Consider the following 16,976-nt stretch of genomic DNA (forward strand, 5'->3'; position numbering starts at 1 on the left):
GACAAGGCATTTCTTTCTGACCTCAAACACCCTCAAATTTAAATTTTGTGACCATCACTAATATCAGCTACTTCACAAGCACTGAATATTGGAAGTCTAGTCTGATGAGACAAATATCTGTGTAGTAGACAAATTTGATTATTAGAACTAGAATTAAAGTTACACTGAATTTCACCTTAAGTGAAACCTAAAAGCAAATTTAGGGCTTCCTGCTTAGTAGAAATATCTGGAGAATTCTGAGAGAAGCAAAACGAGTTTGTATGAGACTAGTGACATTTTTCAGGTTGTTTATATGCCAGGGTGCTTGAACTGTAAATTTTGGAGAGTATGGACCAGATCAAGGGTGAGGAACCTGTGATTCTCCAGAGGTTCTTGGATTCCAATTCCCATTATGCCTAGCCAGCATAACCAGTAGTCAGGGACAATGGCAGTTTGAGCACAGATCACCACCACCACCACTGCTAGACCAGATGGAAAGGACTTGAGCAAACGGACATAGCTGTGAGAGGAGCTCTGAGCAGGGCAGCAATGGATGTATGTAATTTATTCTGAGTTTCTTTCCTGGACTTCCCCCCCCCCGTCTCATCTCATTGATGTATTTTTATACTTGTGTTTATTTTTCTTTGTAAGCCGGCTTGAGGGCCTTTGGCTGAAAGGCTGGGTATAAATAAATTATTATTATTATTATTATTATTATTATAGTGCCATGTTCTGGGGCAACAACATCCTTTGATCTACATCCAAAATTTTTAACAAGCAAAATTAAATATGATGGGTGATATCCAGTTTAAGCCTTAGTCAGAACAGACCCGTTGAAATCAATGTGCTTAAATTATTTAAATTCATTAATTTCAGTGGGACTAATCTGAGAATGACCTAGGTGGATATAATCCAATACATTCAGTATTCTGCAGTGCAGAAAGAATTAGCCTTTGTTATGGTTGTAGAAATTGTGTGCAATTATTATTTTTCTATATTTAAAGGGAAGGCTGAAGACTACATTTAATTCTAGACATATTTTACTAGTACTATAATACTAGTACTATTAGTACTAGAGTGCTGTAGTCATTCAGACTGATGACTGATTTTTTATCATTAGTCACCGCCATTTAGATATTATTATTACTTTTACTATTGCTTTCCAGAGATAGTTCCATAATTTTCAGCAATTTTTCATTATCCTCTATGGAATTTCACTTAGTCCTCTGTTCTTTTTAAATTATTGTCTTGGACTTTCTTCTCATGACTTGTGAGTTACTATATAACTACAGTATATGTGTTTGCTTGTACAATCCTAGTTTTCCCAAGTTAATCTTACAACATAATGTAATATGAGGAGCAAGTATTCTTGGCTTCCTTTCATCTACTGTCACATGAATTAATTACTTTTCCTGTATTTTAGGCATCTTTATTTCACTCTGATTCATTTGACCAAAGCTTAGATCAAAAGGCATAGTTTTATATCTATAATAGCTGTGAATTACAACTCTGATATTTGTCACAATATGTTACCACTTTAAGTTACTGTAGTTTTGCCTGGTCCTCTATATTACTTATGGATTGCAAGATGTAATGAAGAGAGCTTTGCTGTTGAGGCAAATCCTTCCCCTTGTGACTGTGCAGTTTCCTGGACTTACTGGCAAGAACTCTAGATTTTTTTAAGGCTATAGTCATGAGACAGATTTGAGAGACCATCACAGCAGTTGTACTCGGCAGCATGTTCTCTCCTCCCCAATTCCCTTGATCACTTCCTTAGGGAGCATCCCAGTTGCTGGACTACAGTGGAGTTGGGTATTGGATGTTTGTGTCTGGAGTCTCAAAGTGATGTATCTGTTGGGCAGACAAGTGATAGCAATGGGCTCAAATTCTCATGAGTATGTACACCTAGGCTGTTTTCTGCAGAGTGCACATTTTCTATCATTTCTCCTCTCCAGAGTTCCCCTTTTTGAGCTGTAAGTCTGCACAATATGGGACCAGAGTGATATTCCCCCATGCCACATGCCATATCGTCTAAGTTATGGTCTCCTTGAGTTGTATCTATATTATGGTGATGAGCTGTGATTCATATCCTATGGTCTGTCATAGTGATAGGAATGGGGGAGGAATTTTGTTCAGTTTATGTTTTCATTTTCCCAAACAATACACAAACTGAAACACAGCTATCCTTTGAAATTCACACTTCCCTAAATCTTACAATGCCCTTCTCCAACTAAACTATGTTTACAGAAATGTATATTTTAGAGGAAAGTATGCATAAATTGCACATGTTAGTGAAAAACAACATACCAAAACTCAGTATGTTAGGGAACACTGCTCCCCAAAATGTGCATGTTAGGCAAAATTTTATACAAAAATATGAGAAATGTGCATTAACATGCTGAGAAATCAGACTTTAAAAATCACAGAATGATGCAGAAATGTGAACAACTGAACTTAAGACTGGGAAAAGGAGAAGCTAAGAGAAACAGAAATGAACACATATGTCCATTCTTTCATGGTGATATGGATGATGTGCAATCATTGACATCAATATGGCTAATTTGTGTCAATGGAAAGGACATTTGTTGCACCACTTATGGAGCTGGCATAAAGTTGGGCTGTTGACAGAGGTATTGTCATAGATTGAAGGGTATAGGATGCTGTTTAAGTATATTCCTCTGCTGTGGCACCCACATGCCATCCTGGACTCCACTCTGTTCCAACTGTTCTGCTGGTATATGTTCCACATGGGCAGCATGGTTTGCAGGCATATGTGAGATGCTGCACTGGTGTATTTTACATGGTGGTGGCATATCCAGTGTTCCACTGGCATTGGACAGCTTCTGTCAAATGCTATAGACCCTGAGCCAATGGAACTTCAGCCGAAAATTGGACCCTAAAAGAATGATCAAATGGCAAATGTTCCATTCCTAGTTTGCATTTTTGGATGTGTTCAAAGGGCTTGTTTCTGATTCATATAGTACATTGCGCGTGCATCAGTGATTGATAGGTAGATCAATTGGACTAATGACGGACTAATGTTAGCATTTTGGAAGAAGCAGACTACCAATGTTGAAACAATGATCCTTCAACATCAACTTCGCTAGACCAGCCATGTTGTTCAAATGCCTAATCGCTGTCTTCCAAAGCAGCTACTTTACTCCCAACTTATGGATGGAAAACGGAACATTGGTGGACAGCAAAAGAGGTTTAAAGATGTTCTTAAAGCGAATCTAAAAAAAATGTAACATGAACATCGAGAACTGGGAAGCCTTGGCCCATGAACGTCCCAAATGGAGGTCGGCTATTATCAAAGGTGCTGTGGACTTTGAAGAAGCATGAATACAGGGTGAACGGGACAAATGAGCTAAGCGGAAGGCATGTCAAACAAATCCTCATCGTGACCATCTTCCATCTGGAAACGTATGTCCTCGCTGTGGGAGGCTGTGTGGATCCAGAATTGGCCTCCACAGTCACTTACGGACCCACTGTTAAAGACCTTATCTTGGAAAACAATCTTACTCAGCCACAAGTGATCACCAATGAATGAAATGATAGCTGTGCTTTACGGACAAGTGAACCATAAAGAGCTTCTTGGTTTTCTAATTATAATTAAAAAGATAAAATGAATGTATAAAAACAAATATAGATTTCTATCTAATTTATAATATTTTTGTAAACCCTGAACCGTCAGACTGCAGTTTGCTTTGCCACAGACAGGTGGGACTGCAAACTACAGTGTGATGATGAAGCAACAGGTGGGGTAACTCTGAGAACCTTGGTGACCAGGGGAGGGGAGCAAGCTTGGAGACACGTGGGGGGGGGAGAGGGGAGAACCAGCAGTAGAGGAAATGTTGATGACTAGCTGAGGGGGAAGGAGAGGGGCAAGCATGGTGACCCGGGGGGGAGCCAGCAGGAGAACGAGCGAACAGGCAGTGAAGGCCAGCAACCTGGCTGAGCTGCAGAGCAACATGTTGGGGCAGCTCTAGCAGGCCATGCCGTTGCTACTGCCAGGCCTTGAAATGACAACGTTTGGCAAACAGGGAGGGCAAGAGAGGAGAAAGGTTGGCAACATGTAGGGGGAAAAAGGAGGAAATGTGTCAATCCATCTGGGGGAGGCAGGGAGAGTGGGAGAGCCAGCAGGAGAGCCAGTGGTCAGTGGCTTGGCCAAGCCATGGAGCGGCGGGCTGGGGCATCTCTGAGAGGCCTCAGTGTCACTACTGCAAGGCCTGCAAAAAAAAAAAAAGCTTGGTGACCAGGGAGAACAGGAAGTTTGGTGACCCATTGAGGGGAGAGAAACCTTGGTTTGATTATCTGTGGAGCAGGTGAGGAGAGAAGGAGCCTTGGGGGCCCCTAGTTAAATAATAAATGCCTAATATTGTGCTTTGTAGAAACAATGTGAATTTTCATTTCATATTTATTTATTTTATTTATTTATTTATTAGATTTTTATACCGCCCGACTAGCAATAGCTCTCTGGGCGGTGAACAACAGAAATACAATAAAATCACACAATATAATAAAACAAAGCATATAAAATAAAACAATATAAAAACAGTTACAGCGGATTTAAAACTAAGTGACTTAAATTAAAATGCCTCAGAGAAGAGGAAGGTTTTAACTTGGCGCCGAAAGGATAACAATGTCGGCGCCAAGAGCACCTCCTCAGGGAGACTATTCCACAATTCGGGGGCCACCACTGAGAAGGCCCTAGGTCTTGTCACCACCCTCCGGGCCTCCCTATGAGTTGGAACCCAGAGGAGGGCCTTCGTAGTAGACCATAGTGTACGGGTCGGTTCATATTGGGAGAGGCGTTCCAACAGGTATCGTGGTCCCACGCCGTATAAGGCTTTATAGGTTAATACTAACACTTTGAATCTGGCCCGGAAGCATATTGGCAACCAGTGCAGGCGAGCCAGAACAGGTGTTATGTGCTCGGACCGCTTGGTCCTTGTTAACAATCTGGCCACTGCATTTTGCACTAGCTGTAGCTTCCAAGCTGTCTTCAAAGGTAGCCCTACGTAGAGCGCATTGCAGTAGTCCAAGCGCGAGGTTACCAGAGCATGTACAACTGATGTAAGGTCCTCCTTACTCAGATAGGGACGTAGCTGGGCTACCAATCGAAGTTGGTAGAACGCATTCCAAGCCACCGAGGCTACTTGAGCCTCAAGTGAGAGGGAAGAGTCTAAGAAGACTCCCAGACTATGAACCTGCTCCTTTAGGGGGAGTGTAACCCCATCCAGGACAGGGTATATATCCACCATCCGATCAGAGAAACCATCCACCAACAGCATCTCAGTCTTTTCAGGATTGAGCCTCAGTTTGTTAGCTCTCATCCAGTCCATTGTCACGGCCAGGCAACGGTTGAGCACATCGATAGCCTCACCTGACGAGGATGAAAAGGAGAAGTAGAGCTGCATGTCAGCAGCATACTGATGACAGCGCACTCCAAAACTCCTGATGACCGCACCCAACGGCTTCATGTAGATGTTGAAAAGCATAGGAGACAAAACCAACCCCTGCGGGACTCCACATTAGAGAGCCCACGGTGTTGAGCAATGTTCCCCCAGCACTACCTTCTGGAGACGGCCCGCCAAGTAGGAGCGGAACCACTGCCAAGCAGTACCTCCAACTCCCAACTCCGCGAGCCTCTCCAGAGGGATACCATGGTCGATGGTATCAAAAGCTGCTGAGAGATCAAGGAGAATCAACAGAGTTACACTCCCTCTGTCTCTCTCCTGACATAGGTCATCAAACAGGGCGACCAAGGCCATCTCAGTGCCAAAACCAGGCCTAACTTGGGTTTCACCAACAAATCTAAGTGGTAGCATGGATTTCAGGTTTCATTGTTAGGCTTTATGGGAGTTTAACATTAACAATAGCATGTTACACTCAGTTCTATGGAGTTTGCTGTTTTTTAGCTGTGCTAGGATCCTAGTGTAACAATAATGGTAAGAAATGTGCCATATTTGTGTGAGCTTTCTTTTCAGCACTAATTAGGAGTGTGTGGTGGTTTTCTCCATGAGATTTCCCATTCGTCGCTGGCAGCAATGTACTTTGGCGACAGTGGAGCTTTGCGACCATGCCTTGAGAAGATCTGTGACAGCAGTCATGCACACAACGCTGGCACTGGGGAGCTGGGCTACACCATGTGCTATTTAAGAGTAGTGAGCCCCTCCTCCAGCCTCTTTAGCTGTGAGCAGCATCTGGCACGGATGCCTCTGAAGAGTGGCTCTCTGGTCAAGAACGGCAGCACCAGCGGCTCGGACATGGCTGTGGCTGCAGCCATTCTAGTGGTGCTCTTGAAAGAGCAGAGGTTTCATGTCAGGGAGGTGTCAGTCAGAACTCCCCCCTTTTTAGCCTTGTTCCCACCTTTTGGATTAACTACCCTTATACTTACTTTCCTGTTAGCTAATAAAATTTCAGCCTTTTCAAAACCTTTACAAAGCAGGCACCTTTGCTTTTGATTCTTACAATTTTTATTAATCTGAAAATGAAAACTTAATGGTTACCATGGTGATTTTTTGCTTCATTTCACTTGCATTGAAACCACTGTTATTTGCATTTAATTTCATTCTTTATAAAAGCAGTTGGTTTCTTGTTTTTAAGGATTAGACCTGGTGCCTATGTTTTTATTAATCTTGTTATGTAGAAATTATTCTAGGGACATTAACTCTTAGTAATATTGTTTCTTTTTCTGCAGAAGATATAGGGGTTTTTGTTTAGCTTGATATTTATTTTAAGCTGAACTTTTGAATGACCCCATGATTTTCAATGAAGTGTCTGACGCATCACTTTCTTCATTTTTATCATCTTTTTCTGACTAATTAGTAAAATCAGAAATCAGCTCTGAAGTCGTGAATCAGTTTAATATCTGATGGAGGGTGTCGTGTCCAGGACGGGACTCAGGAACCAGACCAGTTGATGAAAGCAATTCAGTTTTTATTAAAATGATATCCAGACAAAAACTGCGCCTTCTCATGAAGCAACACTATAACACATATCCTGCGACATAGAAGAGAGTTGACAGAACAAGGAATCCCTGTTCCCCCTGTCCCTTGAAAAGGGGGCTTTCTGGCGCGAATTCTCTCACTCCGCCTCAAAGTACTCTCATCCACACCCCTCCTCTCTCCCCCTTGCTCTCTTTTGCTGCCTTCTTGTGCATGGTGAAGGGGGAAGCACTGCCCCTCCCCTTCTGAGGATTCTGACTCCGGTATTGGGGAAAGAGGGGGGCCTATGTTTAAACCGTCAGGTTGGCTTTTCTCTGGCTGAGACGGGAGTTGAAGTCCCCCTTGCCCTCCCTCCCTTTCCAACTGCTCTAGTCTTGAAAGGGGAGGAGGTGTGGGAAGCTCACGGGAAGAATCTGTGTCTGTGAGAGTTTCAAGGTCTTTACTGCTAGACAGTTCTATCTCTGGGATTCCCCCCTTCCTCTGGTTCTTCTTCACATGGCTCTGACCAAATGATCTCCTCCCCCTCCTCATCCTCTGAAACAGCAAGGCCCCAATCCTGCATCCTGACACCATCCCCTTATGCTGTGCTCCCCCCCCCACTTGTAGGCTTAGGACGACGGGGAAACTGTTGATGGAATTCTTTCACTAAGTCTGGGGCATGCACATCTATCTCATTTTCCCATGATCTGTCAGCTGGCCCATAACCCTTCCAGTGAATCAAATACTGTAATTTATTACGCTTTCTCCTGGAATCAAGAATCTCTGCCACTTCGAACTCAGGTTGCTCATTCACTAGAATTGGTGCCCCTGGGGGCTCCACCGGTCGTAACTCGCTGGGAGGGGCTGCTTTCATTAACAAGGAGCGATGAAACACAGGATGTATTTTGAAAGTAGCTGGCAACTTCAGACGATAAGCCACTGGATTAATTTCTCTTATCCTGCAACTTCCTACATTTGCCCGGCATCTGGAGGAAGCGGGTAGACAACCATACCTGGTCTCCTAGTTGAAGGGGGAGGGCCTCTCTTCGATGCTGATCAGCAACTCGTTTATACTCAATTTTGGCCTCGTTTAATTGCTGTTTCAGTACCTGCTGTACTGCCTGAAGTTCCTGCAGAAATTCCCCTGCAGCAGGCACAGGCACGCTCTCTGTACTGCTGGGGAAGGCCTTGGGGTGAAATCCATAGTTAGCAAAGAAAGGTGTTTGTCCAGTGCTGGTATGCAAGGAGTTATTATAAGCAAATTCTGCAAAATGCAAATAGGAAACCCAGTCAGTCTGTTGATAAGACACATAACAGCGTAAATACCTTTCCAAAACCGCATTGTCTCTCAGTCTGCCCGTCCGTCTGGGGGTGATGAGCCGAAGAAAGTTTTAACTCCGTCTGCAGCTGTTTCCAAACTGCCCTCCAAAATTTAGCTGTGAACTGAGTTCCCCGATCTGAGATTAAGCTATTGGGCAACCCATGCAATCGGTAGATTTCCTTTATGAACAGTTTGGCTGTCTCTCTAGCTTCTAAGGCCCCTGAGCAAGGAAGGAAATGTGCCATTTTAGTGAGTGAATCCACAATGACCAGTATAGCCGTCATTCCTTGTGACTTCGGTAAATCAGTTATAAAATCCATGGAAAGGTCCTTCCAGGGTTCGCTCGGGGTAGGTAGAGGCTGCAGCAACCCTGTCGGTTTTCCTGTGTCTGTTTTTGCCCACATACAGACAGAGTGGGATTTTACATAGTTCTCAATATCTCGGCGCATTTGGGGCCACCAAAAGTCCTTGGCTACATTCTGAATGGTCTTAAAGATGCCAAAATGCCCAGTTGTGATAGAGTCATGACATTGATGCAAGATTCTGAGTCTTAGATCCCCCTTTGGCACATATCTGGCAGCTTTAAACCACAACAGTCCATCTCTCCAATGAAAACTTACTTCTGAATCCTGATCTTGTTCCATCTCCTGGATATACTGTTGCATGCATGGATCCCCCTGCTGTGCCTTTCTGAGCTCCTCTTCCCATGAAGGCTGACATGATCCCAACATCAGCTTCTCCGGCGGGACAACGTACTGGGGTTGATTGTCAGCTTCACCTCCTTTGTATTGCGGTTGCCTGGATAGAGCATCTGCTCTCTGATTTTTGGCATGGGCATGGTAAGTAATCCTGAAGTTAAACCTGGCAAAAAACTGCGACCAGTGTATCTGTCTCTGGTTCAGCTTTTGGGCCATTTGTAGACTTTCCAAGTTCTTATGGTCAGAACGCACTTCTATCTGATGCTGAGTTCCCTCCAAATACTGTCTCCAGTTCTCAAAAGAATCCTTGATGGCCAGCAGCTCCTTTTCCCACACTGTATAATTTTTTTCGGCATCCTTTAATTTTGTGGAAAAGTACGCACAGGGATGCAGCTCCTTTCCTTCCATGTCCAGTTGTAAGAGAACCCCCCCGATGGCAAAGTCCGAAGCATCCGCTTCCACGACGAAAGGGCGGGTAGGGTCAGGAAAACGCAAAACAGGCCTAGATGCGAATTTTCTTTTCAGCTCCTCGAAGGAGCTTGCAGCGTTCTCTGTCCATTGAAATTTTCCTTTTCCCCTTAAACAGTCAGTAAGGGGGGCTGTTAACTTGGAAAAGCCTGGGATGAACTTTCTGTAGTAATTGGCAAATCCCAAAAAACGTTGTACATCCTTTTTAGTGGCTGGCTGACCCCAATCCAATATACAACTCACTTTTTCTGGATCCATTTCCACTCCTCCTGCTGAGATTCGATATCCAAGAAAGTCCAAAGACGATAGGTCAAACCCACATTTCTCTAAGTTAGCATACAAGTGGTTCTCTCTGTCTTTCCAACACAGTTTTCACGTGCTGATCATGATCTTCTTGGTTGTTTGAAAACACTAGAATATCATCTAGATAACAAATGACATACTTATCCAGGAGGTCTCTAAATACTTCGTTCATGAACCTTTGAAACACGCCAGGACTTCCACATAGCCCGAAAGACATCACCAAATATTCAAATTGACCATAGGAGGTAACAAACCCTGTCTTCCATTCGTCCCCCTCCCTCATTTGGATCAGATTGTATGCTCCTCTTAAGTCCAGTTTCGTGAAGATTTGTGCAGAGCGCAACAACTCCGGAATCAGGGGCAACGGATAGCCGTTAGGAATAGTGATTTGATTTAAGGCACGGTAGTCATTACAGGGTCTGAGTTCACCTCCTTTCTTCTTCACGAACAGCAAGGGGGCTCCAGTGGGGGACTGTGAGGGACGAATAAATCCTCACTTCAGATTTTTCTCCAAAAACTCCCTCAGAGCCTCTCTCTCTTTCTCTGTAAGAGAGTAAATTCTTCCCGATGGAATGCTCACTCCTGGCACTAAATCAATTGCAAAGTCATAAGGACGATGAGGAGGTAAGGTCTCTGCTTCTTTCTCATCAAACACATCTTTAAAATCCACATATTTCAAGGGAAGGGCCACTTCCTTGACTTCCTGCACTGCCCCTGCCAGAGTGTTTGCGGTTACTTCTGGTTGACAGTCCTCGTGGCAGTACTGAGAAGTAAAACACACCACCGCTTCCTTCCAATCTATCTTTGGGTCATGCTTTGCTAACCAGGGCATTCCCAGAATCACATCAAAGTTCGAGAGATCTGACACATACAATGAAATGAACTCATCGTGCCCAGGAATTTGTAGTTTCAATTCCTCCGTGGCTCGCGTCACCCCTCCAGATTTCAAGGGTCTCCCATCAATGGTTTCCACGGACAAGGGGGTGTCCAATTTCCATTGGGAAATTCTGTAACGGTTTGCCAACTTTGCATCAATGAAATTTGTAGAGGCTCCACTGTCAATTAGCACTGTGGAGTTAAACATTACTCCTGTGGAACTTGTAATCCGGATAGGTAGCACCAAAACTCCTTTTGAAGGGGGTTGTGCTACCGGAGGCCCTTTGTACAACGCAGCCCCCAGCCCTCCAGCCTGTACGAGAGCTGGGTACTTTAGTTTCCTGACGGCTCTGTTTCCCCCCCTTTAAGTCCGCAATCCCTAGCCACATGGCCCGGCTTTTAACAGTAAAAGCAGAGACGTTCTCGATGTTGCCTCTCTTTTTCTTCTTCTGACAGCTTCGGCCGAGCCCCTCCTTGTCCCTCGGCCGCATTACCTGATATTCCTGAAGTTGAAAGGGCCTTGCTGCGAGATGCTGAAGCTGAATACCTCTGGGCCTCCTGTTTCTTCTCCAGATGCCTTCCTTCCAACCGGTGATCGATCTGCAGGCACAGCCTAATCAGCCCAGGCAGATTAGTTGGGGGGGTAGTTCTGGCCAAATCATCCAAGATCTTGGCATTCAGTCCACTCTGGTACATAAACATCAAGGCTGCTTCATTATAACCAGTTTCCTGGGACAGAATTTTAAAGGCATTAGTGTACTCTGAAACAGTTCCTTTCCCTTGCTTCAAGGCACCCAACTGCCTCACCACTGTCTCAGCTCTTTGAGGGTCCTGGAACATCTCGGTCATGGCTTGCATAAATCCTCTATATCTTCCTAGAAGGCCATCCTTTCTCACCAGGTACGGAGTGACCCATTTGGCAGCTTCCCCTTCCAAAAGGCTGATCACAAAGGCCACTTTGGCCACATTACTAGGGAATTCTGCATTCCTAATGTCCAAATACAATTCACATTGAGCCACGAAGGTGGAGAGCTCGTCACTCTGTCCCGCATATTTTGGTGGTAATCCAATAGGAATCTTCACCACAGCGGCTGGAGGGGCTGCCTGCATCTGGTCTATCATGGTTTTCAAGGTCTGATTGTCAGTCTTCAATGTCCTAACTGCCGCCAACAAGGTTTGGATAACTGCCTGTAAATCTGCCACATTAGTCCTCAGCCGTCGCACTTCTTCCGTCTCTGAAGTGGGATTTGTTCCCCCTGCTGCTCCCTTCTCCATCTTGTCACGTTCAAGCGGTGGAAGCATTGAGGGTGAAGTAGGTGGTTCTGTCAAACTGTCGTGTCCAGGACGGGACTCAGGAACCAGACCAGTTGATGAAAGCAATTCAGTTTTTATTAAAATGGTATCCAGACAAAAACTGCACCTTCTCATGAAGCAACACTATAACACATATCCTGCGACATAGAAGAGAGTTGACAGAACAAGGAATCCCTGTTCCCCCGTCCCTTAAAAAGGGGACTTTCTGGCGCGAATTCTCTCACTCCGCCTCAAAGTACTCTCATCCACACCCCTCCTCTCTCCCCCTTGCTCTCTTTTGCTGCCTTCTTGTGCATGGTGAAGGGGGAAGCACTGCCCCTCCCCTTCTGAGGATTCTGACTCCGGTATTGGGGAAAGAGGGGGGCCTATGTTTAAACCGTCAGGTTGGCTTTTCTCTGGCTGAGACGGGAGTTGAAGTCCCCCTTGCCCTCCCTCCCTTTCCAACTGCTCTAGTCTTGAAAGGGGAGGAGGCGTGGGAAGCTCACGGGAAGAATCTGTGTCTGTGAGAGTTTCAAGGTCTTTACTGCTAGACAGTTCTATCTCTGGGATTCCCCCCCTTCCTCTGGTTCTTCTTCACACGGCTCTGACCAAATGATCTCCTCCCCCTCCTCATCCTCTGAAACAGCAAGGCCCCAATCCTGCATCCTGACAGAGGGTGGCATCTAATTTGATTTAGTTTCTTTTTTTCTTGTCCCTAATGTGTGATTCTCATATCATATTTTTCTCCATATAGGTATACATGGATATAGGGAAATGTATAGTATACTTACGTTTATAGCTGACTCAGGAGTATGTTTATATGCATGAAGATTCTCTCCATGTAAACAGATATCTTGTATTTTGGAGATCCCCTTTTTGAACACACAGAGGGCCCTCCAGACATCCTTTTTAATGTGTATTTATGATGATCTGTAGTCATGATGATATCAGGCATTTTATGCAATCCTTCCTTCACTTGCAAAAGCATGGGGGGGCACTGTTTCCAAACAGTGCATGTCCCATAACTTCCATAACTTCCTGCTGAATTCCTGTAATTTTTTATACAAGAAATTCTCTGGTTTGGTATTTGTCCTGCTTTTGTTACAGTATGGTGCAAGAGTGCCCCTCCAAATGGCAATAATGCAATAACATTGGGGAGTCGTTGCAGAACAACTGATGAAGCAGAATGATGTGTGGATGGTCCAGTATAAATCCTCTACTAACACACTATTATTGTGTCAATGGTATGTTGCAGAATACACCCCCAAAAAACCCAAAATCAAACAAAAACAACAGTCCAGAGTGACCCAGAGCGTGCATGCATATAATTTCTATGTCTGTAGATGTGTGCACACAGAGATTGTCAAAGCATGTGGGGGGGGGACATTGCTCTTCCACATGCATCTATATGTAGCCCCTTCCTTGGGGAAGGGCTGTTGCCCAGCGGTAGAGCATCTGCCTTGCATGCAAAAAGTTCCAGGTTCCCTGGCAGCACCAGGTAAAGCTAGGAGAGAATCCTGTCTTAAATCCTGGATAGCCGCTGCCAGACAATACTGAGCTGGAGGGACCAATGGTCTGACTCAGTATAAGACAGATTCCTGTGTTCCTATTCTCAGCAGGGTTTCTCCTCTCACTCCCCATTACCCCATAGAACAATACATTTAGTAGCTTATCTGTGAGGTTTTCTGTTCTCCATCATACTGCAATTCATTAAGTTATCTATCATTTCAATGTTAGTGTTTTAACAGCTTTTGTCAGACTTGTACAAGTTTCAGTCAGAGGTACTTTGTAGTGCTTTGCAAATAAAGCAAAAATAACACAACAGGACAGTGTCCCATCCACAAGTATGTTTTGACTCCCGATGACATGTATTCCTTAAGGAAGCAGCAGAATATGTAACTATGCATGTGGTTTGCAGACTGCTCTATGACTCAACAATGCAAAAGCAGTGCACATGGATACCATAAACATATGTGCACAAAGACACAACAGTCACATCTCAGTTAGAGAAACAGACAGTGAGCATATACAAGCAGCATGCAACAATCCTCCGCCATAACTATATATACCAGAGCTTGGAAAAGTTACTTTTTTAAACTACAACTCCCATCAGCCCCAGCCAGCATAGCCACTGGAGTGGGCTGATGGGAGTGGGCTGATGGGAGTTGTAGTCCAAACAAGTAACTTTTACAAGCTCTGCTCTATACCTATAGTATATAGGTCCTATTCCATACCATATTCCCCAAACACATACCTCTTTCTGTGCCTGATTAGTTCAGTTCCCAGTTGCACAAGAGATGTGCAGCAAATGCACCTTCATCACTCTCCTCTCTGTAAATCTCAGGCCCCATTTGGCTTATCCTGATCTCTGGGGCCACCGTAGCTTTTTCTCAGATGGGCTATATCACACAGGCATGTGCATCTCTCAATCATCCCCTCTTGAGAATACACAGCAAGACTTTGAAAACATGGTGTCTTAGGATATGTGAGACAAAAGTGCATCTGTGACTTGTGATCTATTATGACTCATTCACACATACAAGTCAGCAGTTGACGACTTGCATTCAAGACACCAGTTGATAAATATGCATCCTATATCCAGCCATGGTCCCAGCATATCTAGACACCTATTGGTCAGGGTTCCTGTGTGCTGAAAGTTCCAAGGCAGTCTCCCATCTAGACATTGACATATACTTGATTAATTTCAGCAAGGTAGTTGTATCACATGCCCTCCGACCACACCTTCAGAGTTGATGGTGCTCAACACTGCCCTCATGCATTTCTTCTGCTGCAGTTGGGGATGGTCCAGTATTGTGACACATGCTTCACAACAATGTGAAAGTCACATTGAAAGAAGAATATTAAGTCAGCTTTGTTTTAATTTTCCGTTGCATCCTGTGATCTATTGCTTGACCCTTCCTCTTTGTTGGTAGCTGACACATGCATTGAGCCCCATATGTATAGACCTGTATGACAAGTATTCCTGGGAAGGAAAGTGCTTCACAAATTAATCGTGCCGATGAACTGCTAAACTTCTTAAAAGCCATGCTTAGAGATCCTGGATCTAACTCAGTCACTGAATGGTGGAGATGAATAGCTAAGGGTCACAATAAAATCCATATTTAGAGTGAATAAGCTGATATGTTTTAATATCTGAGAATGGATAGTGAACTTTGTAATGTGATCTAAAAAGATAATGTTATACAACCTAGCCATGAACAATCTTCTGATTTATTTAGTTTAAAAATACCTTAAAAGGAGCAACATGAAGCATCTGCCCATTTTCTTTAATCAAACTGCATTTGATTGTCCTGTAAGATAAAAGCACACTCCCCATGGAGAGATCTAGAGTATTAATGCAGTATTGATTCTTCATAAGTACAGCAGTGCAGTAAAAGGGGCTTTAACAGAAGTCATTAGTTATGAGAAAGTGGAAGTCAGGCAAAGAGACTACATCCTTGAGACAAACACAGACATGCCTTACACATAGAAATCTTATTGTGGTTGGTATGATATTTCATTTAGGAAATCATCACTGTCTTTTTCCTTTTGTATTTGCATTTCATTTACCTCTGACCTTACTCCCTTATAACAAAAGTGCTTCCATACACTCAGCTCAACCCTCTTAAACACACTGATGATGCACCTTGTTGGTTGCATGATGGTTTGTTGCCCAATAGTGGTGAAAGAGACTTCAAATACTGGGAAGCGTGGCTGCAATTGCAGTTGTTCCCAAGCTACCACCTATGAAGGTCGACCAAACCATGTGTGTTTTCTCTCTGTCAATTACTACTCAAAGTGAGTTTAAAGCAGCCCACAAGGTAGGCAGGAAACAACAGAGAACCTTCTTAACTCTTACTCATTTCTCAAACCACTCTCTGCAGTGAAGGGTTAAGTCTGTAAAGATGTTTGGAGCAGCCATGTTAAAAGACAGGCTGGGTGTTCCAGGCAGGGGTTGCCAACCCTGCTTTGATAAGGGTATATTTGCAGAGGATCCCTAGTCAAGCCTTACCAATAGCACAATCCAAACTATATCTACTCAGAAGTAAGTCCTATTCAGTTCTAGGGAGCTTAGTTAGTATGTTTATAATTGCAGCCTTCAGCGGCATCCATCTTTACTCCTGAGTACTCTCATCTAACATCTCCACAACGCTAGGCTCCCTTCTTCCTACAATGGCCTTCTGGTGACTGGGCTGGCCTGAGGGCACTTAAACCCCTCTTGCCAGAAGCAAGTAGGCTAGATTAAATGCCCCCTATCCAGGGTCTCTAAGGAGGTGAAAAGGAATGATTCTGTCACTTCAGCTGGACCTGGGAACACCCTCTTTTAGCTAAGATCTTAATCTCCAATCAGATTTTTTGAATGGTATGCTCAAAGCAACTGTGATTGATGTTTAATGACATCGCTGGGACCCACCCCCATGACATCACTAGGGTTCATCTCAGAAATCTTAGGGTTTGGGATGGTTCTGACCTGGTAACCCTAGAATGATTCTAACATTAGTATGCAAAAACACTGTCTGACGACCTTTGAAGTGGATTTTGAACTAGAAAAAAAGATTAGTATTGGGGATTATTTCTGTACACAATTACTTTCTCCATAAGCTATTCAGCTCGCAAAAAGAGATAAAGTAATAATACTATTAAGTAAGTGTACATAGATCTTATGGTCTGGGATAAAAATGACTGGAAAACTTTCATTGCACAAAAAAGAACAGGGAAAGAGATGTAATGCTATTTCTCTTGGGGAATGTTGAAATGAAGATCTCCTTCTCCTGACAATAATTTCTTTCCATTTTGGCTTTCTGTTATAGAAGCTTAATAGTAATTAATGTCATTTGTAGAAAACAGAACATTAATAACATGATTCACTGAACTTTGTAAGATAATAAATGATTGAAATGTAACCATTTACAAAGTACACATTGTTCAGAACAATCCGATGCTATTTAAGGGTGAAAGGGTTAGGAAACCTATTTGGTCATTTTTGTGTCTAATTATTATATTGTCTTGAATAGGGATGGGCGAGAATGTCACTAAATTTGAATTTGGCACCAGACTCCCCCATAGTCCACATATTGTTATTAATGTCAGCTCTCTCCTGCTGCTGGT

At 43.7% G+C, this 16,976-nt stretch overlaps 1 protein-coding gene across 7 annotated transcripts in view; it reads left to right on the forward strand.

The window, feature by feature from the left end:
* The window catches only part of LAMA2 (laminin subunit alpha 2), a 748,112-nt gene that overhangs the window by 232,427 nt on the left and 498,709 nt on the right, over positions 1–16,976 (forward strand). The window lies entirely within an intron of this gene.

This window comes from Rhineura floridana, chromosome 4 (assembly GCF_030035675.1).
Source record: "Rhineura floridana isolate rRhiFlo1 chromosome 4, rRhiFlo1.hap2, whole genome shotgun sequence".
In the NCBI taxonomy this organism is placed as follows: domain Eukaryota; kingdom Metazoa; phylum Chordata; class Lepidosauria; order Squamata; family Rhineuridae; genus Rhineura; species Rhineura floridana.